The 15004-nt window shown below is 38.1% G+C and overlaps 1 protein-coding gene across 3 annotated transcripts in view; it reads left to right on the top strand.

The window, feature by feature from the left end:
* Nucleotides 1–15004, top strand: part of PDE4D (phosphodiesterase 4D) — a 1308441-nt gene that overhangs the window by 195567 nt on the left and 1097870 nt on the right. The gene's annotated exons all lie outside the window — the stretch shown is intronic.

Here is a 15004-nt window from a genome sequence, read left to right on the forward strand (position 1 = left end):
AAGTCCAGCCAGAGCTTCCTCCTATCCCTGCTCACCCTAACATTAACATCCTATTCTGTTTGTAATGAGGTCAAGTTAATCAGTGGCCACTTCTCTCAGCCACGAAGACAGAATCATGTCAGGCAGAATTTAGCATACACAAAATTTAGGGAACTCTATTTTTTATTTCCCTTTGGTTCTTTTCATGAGGATTTGAACTTGATGGGAATCTGAGCATTGCATAGATCATTCAATCTTATGGTTTAGGGCTTCCCATTTTGTGCCTTCCCACTTGTCAGGCTTTGCTTCCATACGTTTACCCATTCCTTCAATGTAAGCATCACCTTTTAAAAAATTAAACTCATATCCGATCTCCCCTAGGGAGATCCTGCTTTTATCTATTTGTTTCTTTTTTCAGAACACCCTAAGGTTTTTTAGTTTATTATTTTTCACATGTAGTCTCCCCCAAAGTGTTAATTTTATTCATTATGCTTTTCAAAGTCAAGGACTTTGAGGCATGTTTTTTTCCTCTCCAGAGCACCTGACACAGTTTTCTATTCATAATAGGTTTTAACCAACATTTGCTTCCTGATTGTTTGGAAGTAGGAACCAAGGAGGTCTGTCTCCATGAGGGCAAGCGGCATTCATCAGGAGGCAAGACTGGCATCAATGTGTCTGAGGGCACGCGGAATGGATGCACAAGGCGTCCTGAGCTTTGTATATCGCAGCAGTGAAAATACCATGAAGAATTTTATTGCAGGGGCCACTTGGCTAGGCAGCTTCCCAGATGTTGCTAAACTCTGCTCTAACTGCTTTGTAGAGCTTGTGTTAGCTGTGTCTTCCACTTCCACTGGAGACAATGACTAGAGTTATTATTAATTCTTGTCATTTCTTCTATGCCTCGATTTATAATCTGTTCCTTGTAACATCCCTTCTCCCACTTATCATAAGAGTCAGGCCCAGCAGCTGGAGGAGCAGTGGACTGGAACTTATGCAACCATGTGGTCACTGTTGCCTCAGGTGATAAGGAGCAAAGGAAAAGGGGAACAGAGAGAATAAATCAAATTATTTTAAAATGTCATGGTTTCTAGTAAGGCAATAGAGCTTCTCTGCTGGTTACCCTAAGACATCTGTTTTAGAGTCCTTAGTGGGACTCCAGAGCTGAGGTACGATTGGGCACAAACCTCATTAACAGGGGCTTTATCACTTCATCAGAGGTAGGTGTAGCATAGGTGGGCATTCTCCCTGAGGTTTATGTGACCAAACCCACCTCAGCAGCTAGCACTAATTGGCTCCCCTGGGGAAGTCCCAAGAGAAGCTGTCAGTCACAAAGCCTGAGTTGTGGTTTATAATTTGTAGTGATTTCTCCTCTACTGCTCTTTCTCCACCCCATCCTTTTTGCCTCGCCTTGCATAAGTAACAAGTGGTTGTCCCAAAGTACAAAAATTAGAGTCGAGGCACATCTTGCTTTGATTCTTACTGCATTTTTTTCTCCCTGCTCCATTCTCCCCAGGGTTATCTTTCAGAACAAGATGTGAAATTTTCCTCTACCCTCCCCTTCCCTCACTACCACTGTCAGTGTGAAACAATACTGTGTCATGTAGGAGAGATGCTCTCCAAGGTTTAGCTGGCAAAGCTAGAAAATGTTGATGAAAATAAATGTGCAATGTTAATGCATTTTAAAGGGTGATTTCTGGTTCTTATACTGTGACTTTAATTCTACTCTTCTGTCAACTGAAGATGTTCTTAGTCTCACTGAATAGTTTTGTTAAATCATTATATTTTAAGATTAAATCACAGGACAAGGAAACCCTCTTTTGTCTGCAGGATATTGGATATGAAGCAAAGAGAGGCTTTCTCTGGTCCAAGGAGTCTTCTGTTAAGAAGATAATGATGATAGTAGCTGTCATTTAATAAGCACTTACATGTGAGGGACTACCGTGGTCCCAGCTTTAAAGAAAGAAATTGATCGGTAGAGGTTATGGTTGCAGGACAAGTAAGTGTCAATGTCAGGATTTGAACTTGGGTTTCCCTGACTCCAAAAGCCTGCTCTCTTAAAAATTATGAGATGCTACTGTTTTGCTATGTTTTTGTACAAAGTCTTTTCATTAAACTCTAATTGAAATTATTTATCAGACCAGGTGTTCTTTCCGATGACTGAGACACAGGACCAACTCAGGTGTAGTTCGTGAACCATTCTACAGTTGCGTGATTTCATGTAGTATGTTTTAAGGCCATAATGCAAGCGGTATTATTGCTGAATCCTGGTGATAATGAGCTTTGTGTGTAATGATGGTAGACCAGATGGACCTTGGTGTGTTTATGTCCCCCTTTCCTTCTTATACTGAGATAGAGGATTGGCGAGTAGACTAGAGAGCCTTGGGGGCCTTACTCTGTGACAGAATTGCATAGACTGAGCTGAAGTCCCATCAGTCACCTAGTTATGAGATATGATTTTGTGCCAAGAGGACATGGTGGGGCATAGTTTTTTTTCCCTGGTGAGGGTGTGATCACACAGGGTTAGAGGGGATTTAAAAGAATAACAACATGCAGAAACATTATTTTTATCTGTTTCATGCACACCTGGGACCCAGGAAGTTGTCAATTTCTTCTCGTTATGTACTTAAGAGGCTTTTCTTTTGGGGTAGTGCTTATAGGAGGATTTAAGCTTGATAGATGCAATTGATTTTGTAAAAATCATTAAAGTCTTTAAACCTTGGGCATTATCTCTAGGTTGTCAGTGCTAAAATCAGTGTACTTGTTTCATGATTAGCAAAATTAATCTGGAGACCATCTGTGCTAATTAACTCAGATAAGACCAGAGCATCCATATTCTTATTTTAAATGAGAGAGGTTCTAGTGTTGTGGTTGTTTTTATCTTGTTTTCATCTGGAGTTAAATTGAATAGAAAGGTAGCCAGTTTGGTTGGATGTTGCAACTCCTCTTTATGCTTCTCAGAATCATTTCCTTTTAGCAGTTGATTGTAAAAGGAGACAGAGGGAAGGATATATGGGAGAAAGAGAATTAGCTCAAACCTAATTGAGGGTTTTCTTTGTGGATTCTGACTGGGAGTAGAAAAATTAGTTCTGAAAATCTAAGCTTGCAACACTGATAGAGCAACCCCTCTGTATTGTAGGCTGGTCCATGGTTACTATTTCTGCATTCAGGGTTGTTTCTATTTGATCAAGAAATGGGATCAAAAAATACATATGTAATTCAAATCATATTGCAGCAACAATATTTATTTTCTTCTTTTGTATCCTGTGTTCAAAATATAAATCTCTCTGGGAAAAAATTCAATATAGTTTGTTTCTGGTTTTTTATCTTCATGTATCCTCATAGGGTGAACAGAGATTCCAATAAACAATAAGATGATCTCAAGGTGAAGCAAAGAAACAGAATGGGAGGCTGAGTCTTTGGGTAGTAAACAGACAGGGTGACCAGCCTCTGACTCAACAGCCTGTCTCGAAAGGTTGGCAATGACTTTGAAATTTTATCAAGTCCATCTCTTTTCCTTTAGGCAGGACTATTCTCATACCTTTAGCAGAAAGTGATAAGCTATTCTATTTTTTAATGAAACTTCCAGTGTAGAGGACACAAGCTCCCTCAGGAGTTCATTGTGAAGTTAGATGGCTTTTAGAGGATTTTGCTATTGTCTCTTTCTGTTGTTCATCCCCACCAGTGGGATGATCAACTTTAGATAAACAGTGACATCCATGGAATGTCATAGTCTATGGCACTTGAACAGATTGGTAGAGAGAGGGCATGGCTACCCTGGATAGAGACTAATTCAGTTCTTTCACTGTGCCTAGTCTGTCTTCTCTCTTATATACTAAGAAAACAGGGTTTTCTATTTTAAGTTCTTGTTATATTGTTGACTTATGTTCACTTTAGACCAGAGGTGTCCAACCTGGGCCACATGCAGCTCAGGATGGCTGTGAATGTGGCCTAACACAAAATCATAAATTTACTCAAAACATTATGAGATTTTTTTGTGATTAACTGTCTCAGTACCACAAAATCTCAAAATCACAATGGCTCAAGACAACTCCCCTTCCAGCATGGCCCAGAGACACCAAAAGGTTGGATACCCCTGCTTAGACATTAGTATTTTTTGCTAGCTCTTTGCATTGGCAATATCTCCCTGCTCCGTGCTAAAATTATCCTGGTTCTGTCAGTCAATATCCAAAATATATGATTAAAAAAATATGACTACCGATGTTGTGTCTCTGAGCCTCAACTTATTACTGTTAAACATGTGGCCTGATTGAAGCAGCTTTTCTCCATGGGTTTTCCATGAGATAGTAAGAGACTAGCACAAAAAGGTCCCATTTGAAAATAGGTGATGGTGATGATGGCACAAAATTAAATAAATCTAAACGTATTTCTTTACTGAAAAACTTGAGTCTTTAAAGAAAAGTCCATTGTAAATCTTCAAATCTTCATGAGGGGTTTCTTAAAATTAAAGTTATTGAACTCTGGTTCCTTTTTTTTCCTTTTAAGACTACTTGAATGCCACCCACTCTTGACTAGGCTCATCTGCAAAGCAGAAGTAGCTATTCTCTTCTTTTTCTTTTCATCCTTTAAAAAAAATTATTGTTTTTCTTAAATTATTTTATTGTTGTTTAATTACAGTCATCTGCATTTACCACCCACCCAACTACTCCCCTAGCCCCAGCCATCCCCACCTCCCTCCCCTGATTCCGCCCCCTCTTGGTTTTGTCCATGTGTCCTTTATAGCTGTTCCTAAAAACCCTTCCCTACATACTTCCATGAAAATTGTTTTTATTGCTATTCTATTACAGTTGTCCCAGTTTTTCCCCCTTTGCCCTCCTCTGCCTATCCCACCCCCCGCTCCCATAGTCATTCCCCACACTGTTGTTGTTCATATCCCTGGGTCATTCACATATGTTCTTTGATTAGTCCCTTCCCTTTCTTTCCACCATTATCCTCTTCCCCCCTCCCCTCTGGTCACATAGTGCCCGTCCCACAAATGCAGTAAATTGTCAGGAGAGGAGTTAGGGCTCTCTCAACTGGAGATAAAGGTAGACAAGAGTTTATGCATTCCATGGTTTCTCTTGCATCATGAGCTCTTTGAGGGCAGGACCTTTTTTAGGCCCTCATCTTGCATGAAGAGAGTCCAGTCCAGCATTTGACACCTAGAAAATATTTTAAATAAATGTTTTTAATTGAGCGAAACAGTTCATAAGTGGAAGGCACAGGCTTAGAAAATTTTGAGCTACTTGTCACATAAAATGTTATTATAGAGTAGATTTTTGAAATGGCTGGAATTTAGAGTTAGATTGATAGATCAGGAATTTATGAGTTTCACATGGTTATAAATATAATAACAGAATAAAATTATTCATAGAAAACCACAGGTAGATTAGAGAAGCACAGAGTACAGCTTTGCAGGCAGTTCTTATTGGCTCCTTTCCATGGTCTAGATACATTTTCTTTCTTCTTCTTCTCTTTTTTTCACAAAACAAACAAGCAAGCAAAATATAACCAGAGACATTGAAATTAAGAACAATCTGACAGTAACCAGAGGGGAGGTGGGGATAGAATCCTTTTCTGATCACCTTGATCTGAGCTTCTGCCTGAGAATGTGAATTGTTACCTGGGGGTGTTCATCCAGATCACCATTACATGAGGAAGGGACAAGACTCCATGCAATTTACTTTATCTTTTAACTGGTATGATGCCACTGTACAGTTATGAGCTCAATTTATTAAATTTAGGATGAGTTTATTTTTCTACTTTTATATTCCATTACCCTGCTGAATTTCTTATAAGCTTCCAGAGAGTATAAAATATGTCTTGTAAGTTCTTATCTCTCCTTTGATACCTAGTATTTTGTGATCATAGAGAGAACTCAATAAATATTTGCCGGAAAAAAAATAGATAAGTATGGTGGTTATGATGTTTTTCCACTGTTACATCTGAAGTTAGAGATAGTAAATATGATAAACTTATATTTAACAGAAGTTAAATAAAGTTTTGAAAGTAGAGAAAATAGAAAAAAATTGCCTATTATTTTACTATCAAAGAATAACCACTATTGGGACTTCAGGTTATTTCCCTGTAGATATAATGTAAAGTACACTTTCATATATAGTTGTAATCGTATTGTATATACAACTTTGTGTCTTGATTTTTTTCACTTGAAATTATATGTAGTGTGTGTAATCACTATATGCAGTCTTCGCTGTGTGAGGAATATTTCACGATAAAATTTTAAAAACCATAGAAGTCCCAAGTAACATAGTTTTTACAAAAAATGTTGAATTATTCTTGCCTGGTTTTCTTAGTATGCATTCTTTTATTACCATATTTCTTAATAGATTTTCCTCTCGTTTTATTTTTATTTATTTATTTTGCTATATAAACAGCTGTAGAAAACATTTTGGACATAAACAATTTTCTTGTTATTCCTTTTGCATATTTTCGGAACATAATGTAGCTATTGATAAACTGCTTTTTAAAAGTTTGTGTTATTTTCCATTTCTAATCATAATGTACAAACAGTCCAAATTCATTATGCATTGCCAGCAAAAAATATTTTTTTTTACTTTTTGAAATACTGAAAACTTTTAATGAAAAAATGATTTCTTATTTTGTTTCTTAGTGAGGTCAGACCATTTCTCATGTATATATTTAAATCACTTTCATTCTTTTATGCATTGTCCATTCATATCTTTCCATTTATTTTTCTTATTGAATTGTACAATAACATGGAAAAGAAGGGGAGGGGTCATCAAGGAACCTGTATAAAGGACTCATGGACAAAGCCAAGGGGGGGTAGATTCAAGGGTGGAGGGTGAAGGTGGGCAGGAAGGTGGGGAGTGGGGGTGATGAAGATGACTGTACTTGAACATCAATAAAAAAAAAGATATAGCATAGGAAAAAAAAAGAATTGTATGCATGCTTCATTCCATAAAGCCTGCTGTTTCCTGCAGGTGTTTTCACATACCATTGCTTTAGCTGGTGCCCGAGGAGAGTGTCTGAAGCAGGTGATACGGCCATCAGTGTGGGCAGCCAGAGCAGGCTGTTCTGGGTATGTTTTGTAATGCAGCAATGGGGAGGTAATAAATTACTAAACAGTCCCCTCTTTCCGTTAGTCGGGCATTGCAAAAGCCAGGATAGTGAGGTGTGTGTGACAGGCTTCGTTCTTCCCTCTGTCTCAGCTATTATTAGATCAGTCCAGAAATTGCCAGTAAATTGGGGCTGTGGGCACATTCGGTTTATGCCACTCTACAAGTTGTGAAGTGTCGCAACTATTCAACATGGTTTGCTCTTCGCTTGAGCAAATTGCCAACAGCTTGTGTGACTCCTAAAGAATAGTGAGAATCAACCTCATTTTAGGAGAGGGGACAGATTGTGTCTGAATTTGGCAACCCACATCCCTCTGCGGCTGGGATTGCTTAAGATACTCCACTGAGGTGAGGGGCCTGTATTGAAAAAAAAAATGCCCATTTTGTCTGAGGAGCTGCTGAATTCTGTCGGCATCTGCTGGCGCGAACTCTCTCCAATAGTGGCTTCACTCCCCCAAAATCACTGGACGTGACAGAAGTTAATGTAAGATCTCTACAGTCTATTTCAGTCCTGTCATTTTATCAAGGCACTAAATACTAAATGTCTTCAGACACAGAGTAAGCTAAAGACTTCTTTAAAAACACCAAACTATAACAACTGCATGAGGTTGCATTTTGGTTATACCAAGCTTTTGTCTTCATGAAACACTAAAAAAATAGTCTGGATGTTACTAGCATTATTAACATTGTCCTAGAACAGAGAACACAAAGTCTCTTTCACCTTAACAGCAAAAGTTGTGTGCAAAGCAGTTCAGGAGAGAGAGACATGCCTCGAGGATGGAAGAGTCTTTCCCGAATACCGTTTTTATCTTTCGTTCTTCCTAATAGTCTACAATGTGCCCTCTTTGCATGTATGATTAAATGTATATTTCTCTGTGGCCATCTTCTCTGTGTGAATTTTAGACTCTACACTATTAAGTAATCTTAAAATCAACTTTCCTGTTTCCAGCCCAGGGTGTTTCTCCCCCCCGAGAAGCAAGCTCAGCTCTATCTCTGTGAGTGTAGGTTCTACTTCCTCAGACATCTGTCCCCTCAGTTATGTCTCTGACCCTCTGTCCTGTCCCCACTATGTCAGCTCACATATTCAAAGCATGTTGCTTAAAAATCTTCTTGGTTATGTGGGTGTGTTTTTATTTCCTTGAAGGGAGGCCCATTCTATTTTCTTTTTACTTTTCAATGTGTTAACTAGAAAGTTTTCCATTTAATACATATCCAAATAAATGTAGCTATCTGTTTTTCATTCTAAAACATCTGTAAGATTCAGATTGTGAGCACATAAAATAGATTGTGATATTTTTGTCTGTGCCTTAATCTTTAAATTTTTTGAACTATGTTTTTGCCCTGCATGTATCCTGAGTGCAGTGTCTGACACGCAGTGCATGCTCAGCAAACATCCAGTGAATGAGTGGATGGGCAGAGCACCGTCTCAGGAGCCCAGCAGGTCTGGGTTCCAGTGTCTGCCCTATTGCTGTGGCTGTGTGCCCACTTGGCCTCTCTGAGCCTCGACTTCCTGAAGTGCAAAACCAAGTTAATCACAAGATTTTTAGGGGGGTATTCTGAGGGTCTAGGAAGTGATGTGTTGAAAGTGTTAGACCTTGATTCCATTAATAGTAGCTGTCGAAAAAATTTTTAAAAAATATTTAAACTATGAAAGTAATGGATCAGCTGATGGCAATATTTGAAATCATATCCTTGGGGTGTGATGATTATGTGATTTTGGAAATCTTCATGTACAGTGAGTTCTGGCACCAATTTAGAATAGAGAGTACTATTTTGGACAACTGGAGTGAGGAGAGAATCTGGTGGCATTAACTTTCTGGAGATTTCATGTGAGTTAGGTTTGGTAAATTTGTGTAGAAGATTTACCCACTAAAATTAAATTCCAAGACTTCAAATGTGATACTGAAATTGCTAGCTGTTTTTTGACAATGAATATGTGTAGACAGATGATGAATTTGTTAAACATCGGGATTAAAATTCAAAATGATACTATCAATTTGGAGGAATGAAGCAGGTGCCCAGAAGCGATGCTTGAGGAGTCACTTGCTGAGGTCAGGTTGGAAAGACCATTGCAGGGAGTACTATCTTATCCCGGAGTAAATCAGGGCCAAGAGCAAACTTACTCTTAAGGACTTGGTGATAATGTTGATAAAAAGTAATCAACTGTGAGCTGAATTTTTTAATCCTTAGAGCAACCTCCTAGGGTACAGTTACATCCAATTATAAAAGAGGAAATTGAGGATCACAGAGAACTGATTTGCTCAGGTCACACAGCTAGTAGACAGCAGAGTTAGGATTTGAACCCACTTTTCCTTGGCTCCAAAGACCAGTATCTTGAGATACTGACAAGTGTGTCAGGAAATAAAAAATTAGCCATGAACAGATATCATGATATATAAAAGAGGGGTTCCTTGTGATTTCTAAATTGTTGCAATAAACTTCTGTTGGTAAAGTTGAAATATATGGGGGTGGGCAACAAAAGAATTATCTTCTAGAGGGTGGGCCTCTTATGGTCCAAGCTTCCCCTGCTAGGCAAGTGTTCTAGTACACCATCTGTATCAGTGTACCAGCTGGTGGTGTTGTGAGAGGCTGTGTTAGGCTTCAGCAAAAAATTTTTTTGAAGGCTCTTTCAACCCATTTGCCCATTTCATGATGGGTGATTTATGAGTGCACCTGCCCACACTATGCTGAGTGTTCAGAAGTTTTTGGCCAAAAATGGCATGACCTCCATGCCCTACCCTCCCTATTCACCTTGTCTCACCATGAGATACTTTTTTGGGGTATCCCTGGATGAAAATAGTCCTCAAAGGCAAATATTTTCCTGGTGTGGAAGAGGTGAAACAAAAAATGGCAGAAGCGCTAGAAGGCATCAAAGTTGATGAGTTCAGAAACATTTGAACAGAGGAAAAAACATCTTGATAGGTATAGTACGTAAAATGGAGAATACTTTGAAGGCGATTGAAGTTTAAACACGTAAGAATGAATACTCAATTTTTAATAAATAAATTCCAGGCTTTTGGGTCCCCCCTCATATGTGCTTTTTCTAATCTCTGCTGACATGATTGACATGGTCTGATATGAATTGATGATGACTAAACTTGCAGAAAGGAGACAGGATGAACATGGCACTGTGTGAGCTGAGGAGCAAAGGAAGCAGTTCTAGGAAGTGTTGGAACCGTGCTATTCTATTTCAGTAGATTTTTTATGAGAGGGACAATACTCTCACTGCATGCCAATGGCTGTAAATTGTGCATTGACTTTATGCCAGGAACTTCATTAAGTGTTTAATGTATATTTTCTCATTTAATCTTTTCATGACCATACAATATAATATTCCCATTTCACAGATTAGGAGCATGAGGCAAAAAAGATTAAATGACTTTGGATTGTGTCTAAATGCCATGGTGACAGAGCCTGTGTCATTGCAACTATTTCCTGCTTCCTGCACTTTAAGCATTCTACACACGTTTTGCACATGGTTTACATAGATGGTTTACAGCCCCAGTCAAGATATTGCTATAAGATTATATTGAAGGACACCAAAGGAACCCTGTGCAATTATTAGTTATTATTATTTTCATTTAGCTGGAAGGACAGATGAGTTCTGGCAGTAGAAATATACAGGGGATCACTTCCTTCATCTGTAAAGCGAAAACTAATGCTTCACCTTCAGGCAGGTGACTGAATAGCCACAAAATAATAACATTTCTGTTGTGTTCTTTAGGAGGCTGGGGATACTGACGTGCATGAAGGCATGATAGGGAGACATTTTTTCTTGTCTCTTACTGTAATGTTGACATTTCTGGTTGAACCCTGGACTCTGTAGTCATCAAGGGATCTTAGATCAACAACAAAGGGATCATAACTATTCTCTGACATAGTAATGTCTCTCCTTTGAGAAACATCAGTCTTCACTTTGACAATGAAATATTATCTTTTGTTTATCATCCCTGGCTAAAAAATCATTTTAGAAGGGTGCAACAGAAGAGATAAGTCTAAGATATACTCTTCTAAGAATCAAGGTTGTTGAATAATTATTTCAGAAGCTTGAAAGATTTTAAAGGTATAATATTTGATGGCTTTGTTGAATTAACACTTCAACATATGATATAGTTCTATAATTTATCATTGAGTAGCATTCTTTTTTATTATGTGTCATTATTACAGGTTAATCTGGAATGTATAGTTTCTGAAGTATTGACAAACCCATTTTGAATTATTGATTTGGAAATTATCAAGTCATTTGGCTCCTTTTGATTTAATACCTTTGATTTCAGTACTAATTCCAGACATGTCAGATGTGTGGTATTAAATGAGAGCCTGTAGAGGTAAGAAAGTAATGTTAATTAAGGTGGTGTGACTTTTCTCAACTAATTCTTTTGCTAGAATGGTAATAATATTTTTAATAAAAAATACCACCTGAGATTTTTCTCTTTCTTACAGGATAGCTCTATTACTATAAAATTGAGGTGGCCTCTCAACCCTGAAACACCTTTGATTTATTAAGAAAGGTCCAATCTAATGTTTCAAAGCAACTTAATTCTTTTAACATATCCATTTTAGGGCTAAGGGAAGCACATTGTTCTGCAAGAAATCAGATCTTGGTCTTTTGATATTTTATATGCTTGCAGGAGACCCCAGAGTAAGAGAGAAGAGACAGCAGCAACTCATAGCATTGCCTGGAGGATGACTTGTTCTTTCGCATTTGTGGAACCCAGTGTCAAGAGAGAACACATCTAAAAATAAAATGCATTTACTTAGAGTCTCTGGGGCAAGTTGCACAGAGCCTTTCCTCCAGGAGCCCAGATTAGAAATTGAATGGTTGAAGCCTGCAGGGCAATGGCGATCAGCAGAACCATGGCACTTTCTGGTGAAGTTTGTGCCGTCTGATTTAGTTTCAATAAATAGGCTTTTGGTACTAATGTCCTTTAGTCACTATTTAAAAGTCATAGTGACCCATTTGCTGGTTAGTTATTTCTTTACAGTCTGATGATTATTGGCCTTTCAAAGCATCAACTTAATCCAAAGATGTACACAATCACCAAAATGTGATCTAGTCAATTAAACATTCAAGTGAAGTCCCAAGTGGTAGGAATCAAATTCTACTCTAGTTCATATTCATTTCCCCTAAAGTTTTTCCCCTGAAATGTGGCATGGGGTGGAAAACAGAGTCTAGGGGGGGTATAACAATGTTTAAAATTTACTCATGGATGCCCTGGCTGGTGTAGCTCAGTGGATTGAGCGCAGGACTATGAACCAGAGTATCATGGTTCAATTCCCAGTCAGGGCACATGCCTGGGTTGCAGGCCAGTTACCAGCAAGGGATGCACGAGAGGCAACCATACATTGATATTTCTCTCCCTCTCTCCTTCCCTTCTAAAGATAAATAAATTAAAGTAAAAAAATAAGAATAAAATTTACTCATAGAGAGGATCCATGAGGAAGAAAAGGTGCAAGCCAGAGGGATTGGGTATATTATTTATCTTCTAGTTGGTTCCTGCTCTTTTAGATATTGCTCTAATTCTCTACTCTTTCCATAGGTGTAAAATCTTAATACTAAAAAACTGAACGCTGTAGCATCATTTATTTCCATGTGTCATTTTCAGTCCATACCCTTATCTTTACCACTATTGAATTTTCAAAGGTTGCCAGGGCTGATGTGGCTCAGTGGATTGAGTGCTGGTCTGTGAACCAAAGGGTTGCCTGTTGGATTCCCAGTCAGAGCACACGCCTGGGTTCCGGGCCAGGTTCCCAGCAGGGGGTGCTTGAGAGGTAACCACACATTGATGTTTCTCTTCCTCTCTTTCTTTCTCTAAAAATAAATAAATAATCTTTAAAAAAACTTTCAAAGGTCTTTTAACACTCCCCAAAAATGAATGACTCTAGTTTAGCATGTTTTGAAACATTATTATTAGAAAGAATCTAGCTAAATGTACTGGGGTGAGTGTCTAGTTGATATTTGACAATATATATGTACAGAAAGTGATCTGTGGAATCATATTGACTTTCCAAATAGGAATGAGATTTTGAAAAAAGAAGACATTTCATTTACAAGAAAATTATACTTTTTTGTTTACAAAGTATATTAATGCCATATTCTCCATCCCTCCTTGTATATTTTTAGTTTTTATGTCCATCTAATCTCAGTATTTGAAAATAAAGTTGTTAGATTGAGAAGGTCTAGGGACACCGAGTCACTTCTGGACAAATCATTGCTTCTTTGATCCAAGCCAGACCCAGAGTATTGTCTGCTTGTGGACAAGTCCTAGCCTGCCTCTAGAGGTGCTTATTCTCACTGATCAAGGACTGGTGACCTCACACTGGCACGTCGGAAGAGTATGCTTTTATGTGCAATGCGATTTCAAACAATTTTTTTCCTCTTCAGTGTGTTGTTATATTATTTGCATAGTATTAGGAAAAAATGAATGCTAATTTATAAGTGACAAATATCCATGGTGTGAAGAGCTTTTTAAAACTTGAGCCCAGTTTTCAGCAGAATGAATGCATCTGAAGACAGAGCTGATGTCTAGACAAAGGGTAGATTTGTAATTAGTGGAGTCACAGAACTTATGTAAGAAACCTTGAAATTTTAGCAGAAGAGGACTTTCAGGAATTCAAGGAAAGGTCATATCAGTGAACGTTTTTGATTGTTGTTTCTAATTTCTTTTACATTATCTGGCATCATAAATGCTTTTGATAGTAGGTTGAATTTGGGCTGTAATTTTCGGCCCCAATAGTCTTAAATACCATTGCTTCAGATCTAGCTTAATTGTCTTGAATACTAAGATGTGTAGTTTCTGCTCTCCTTACAAGTAGAGGAGGGGCCATAGTAACAAATACATATTGATTTCTATTGTTCAGTTTCATGAATTTTAATTTTTAGAAAAAAGGTGAGTCTCATCACATCTTTGTAAAATATCTTTCCAGAAAATAGGTTTTAGAATATTCATTTACATACTAATTCTTGTGACCTTATGTAGGCCTTGTGCTGTTAAATCTTAAGTGTGGAAGTTCTTATAGCTGAGCAGTGATTTGAGTGGCATTTTAATGTCATAACCTCTCCTTAGCAGGCTATTTGCATATTGCATGCAAGCTATACTATAGAATTATTTTAAAAGATAAGATATGTTGGTAAATAATTTTTATTTGACTTGTCCTCTTAGACTATCTATATTCTATAAACAGTTTTATTCTTTACTCCTGAATAACACATTGCACTGAAAGACAGAAAATGGATTTCTGTCATGTGATGGTTACCTGGTATCAATCTTGCTAAGCTACTTACTTATTGTTACTTTGCCTTAAATTTTTAATAGAATAATCCCTGTGTGGGTATGAGGGGAAAATGGGTCCAGAAGTTGCATACACATATCATTAAACTGTGGTTAGCTTCAGACCTTTAGGGTTGTAACCCTCTTAGACAACTTCCTCTTTAGGAAGTTACAAAGCACAAATTTCTGAGGAAGGGGCCCAGCTGCAGGGATAGGTTAGGCAGCTTTCTTACCAGGAGCAGCCACCTTGCATCACAGTGAATCATAAATGGCCCTTTCCTGCAATGACCTAGACCCAGCCTACCCATCAGTAACAGTCAGTGGGAAGAGCCAGACGCATGGTGGTGGCCTTTGGAGATACATGCTTACTGTTTGGTGATGCTTCTTGCATAGTGAATGCCAGCTCCTCTTTGATCAGGTATGGTGTCATGGTGCCGAGAGTGATTCATGACAATGTGTCAGGTGATGGTACATCAAAATGTAGATTCTGGGGGTACTGAATTTAGGGTGATTTAGAGGTTTCTTATAGGAATCAGAGAGCAGGCAGATAAGATGATTTTGACACAGGATCAACCAAAGTAAAGATACGAGAGCTTGTTTGGGGATAAGACATTGATGAGAAAAATATGCTCTGAAAAGTCATAAAAGAATTACGAGTAT

Source organism: Sturnira hondurensis, unplaced genomic scaffold (genome assembly GCF_014824575.4).
Source record: "Sturnira hondurensis isolate 20B ecotype Veracruz unplaced genomic scaffold, ASM1482457v3 Scaffold0014384, whole genome shotgun sequence".
Lineage (NCBI taxonomy): Eukaryota > Metazoa > Chordata > Mammalia > Chiroptera > Phyllostomidae > Sturnira > Sturnira hondurensis.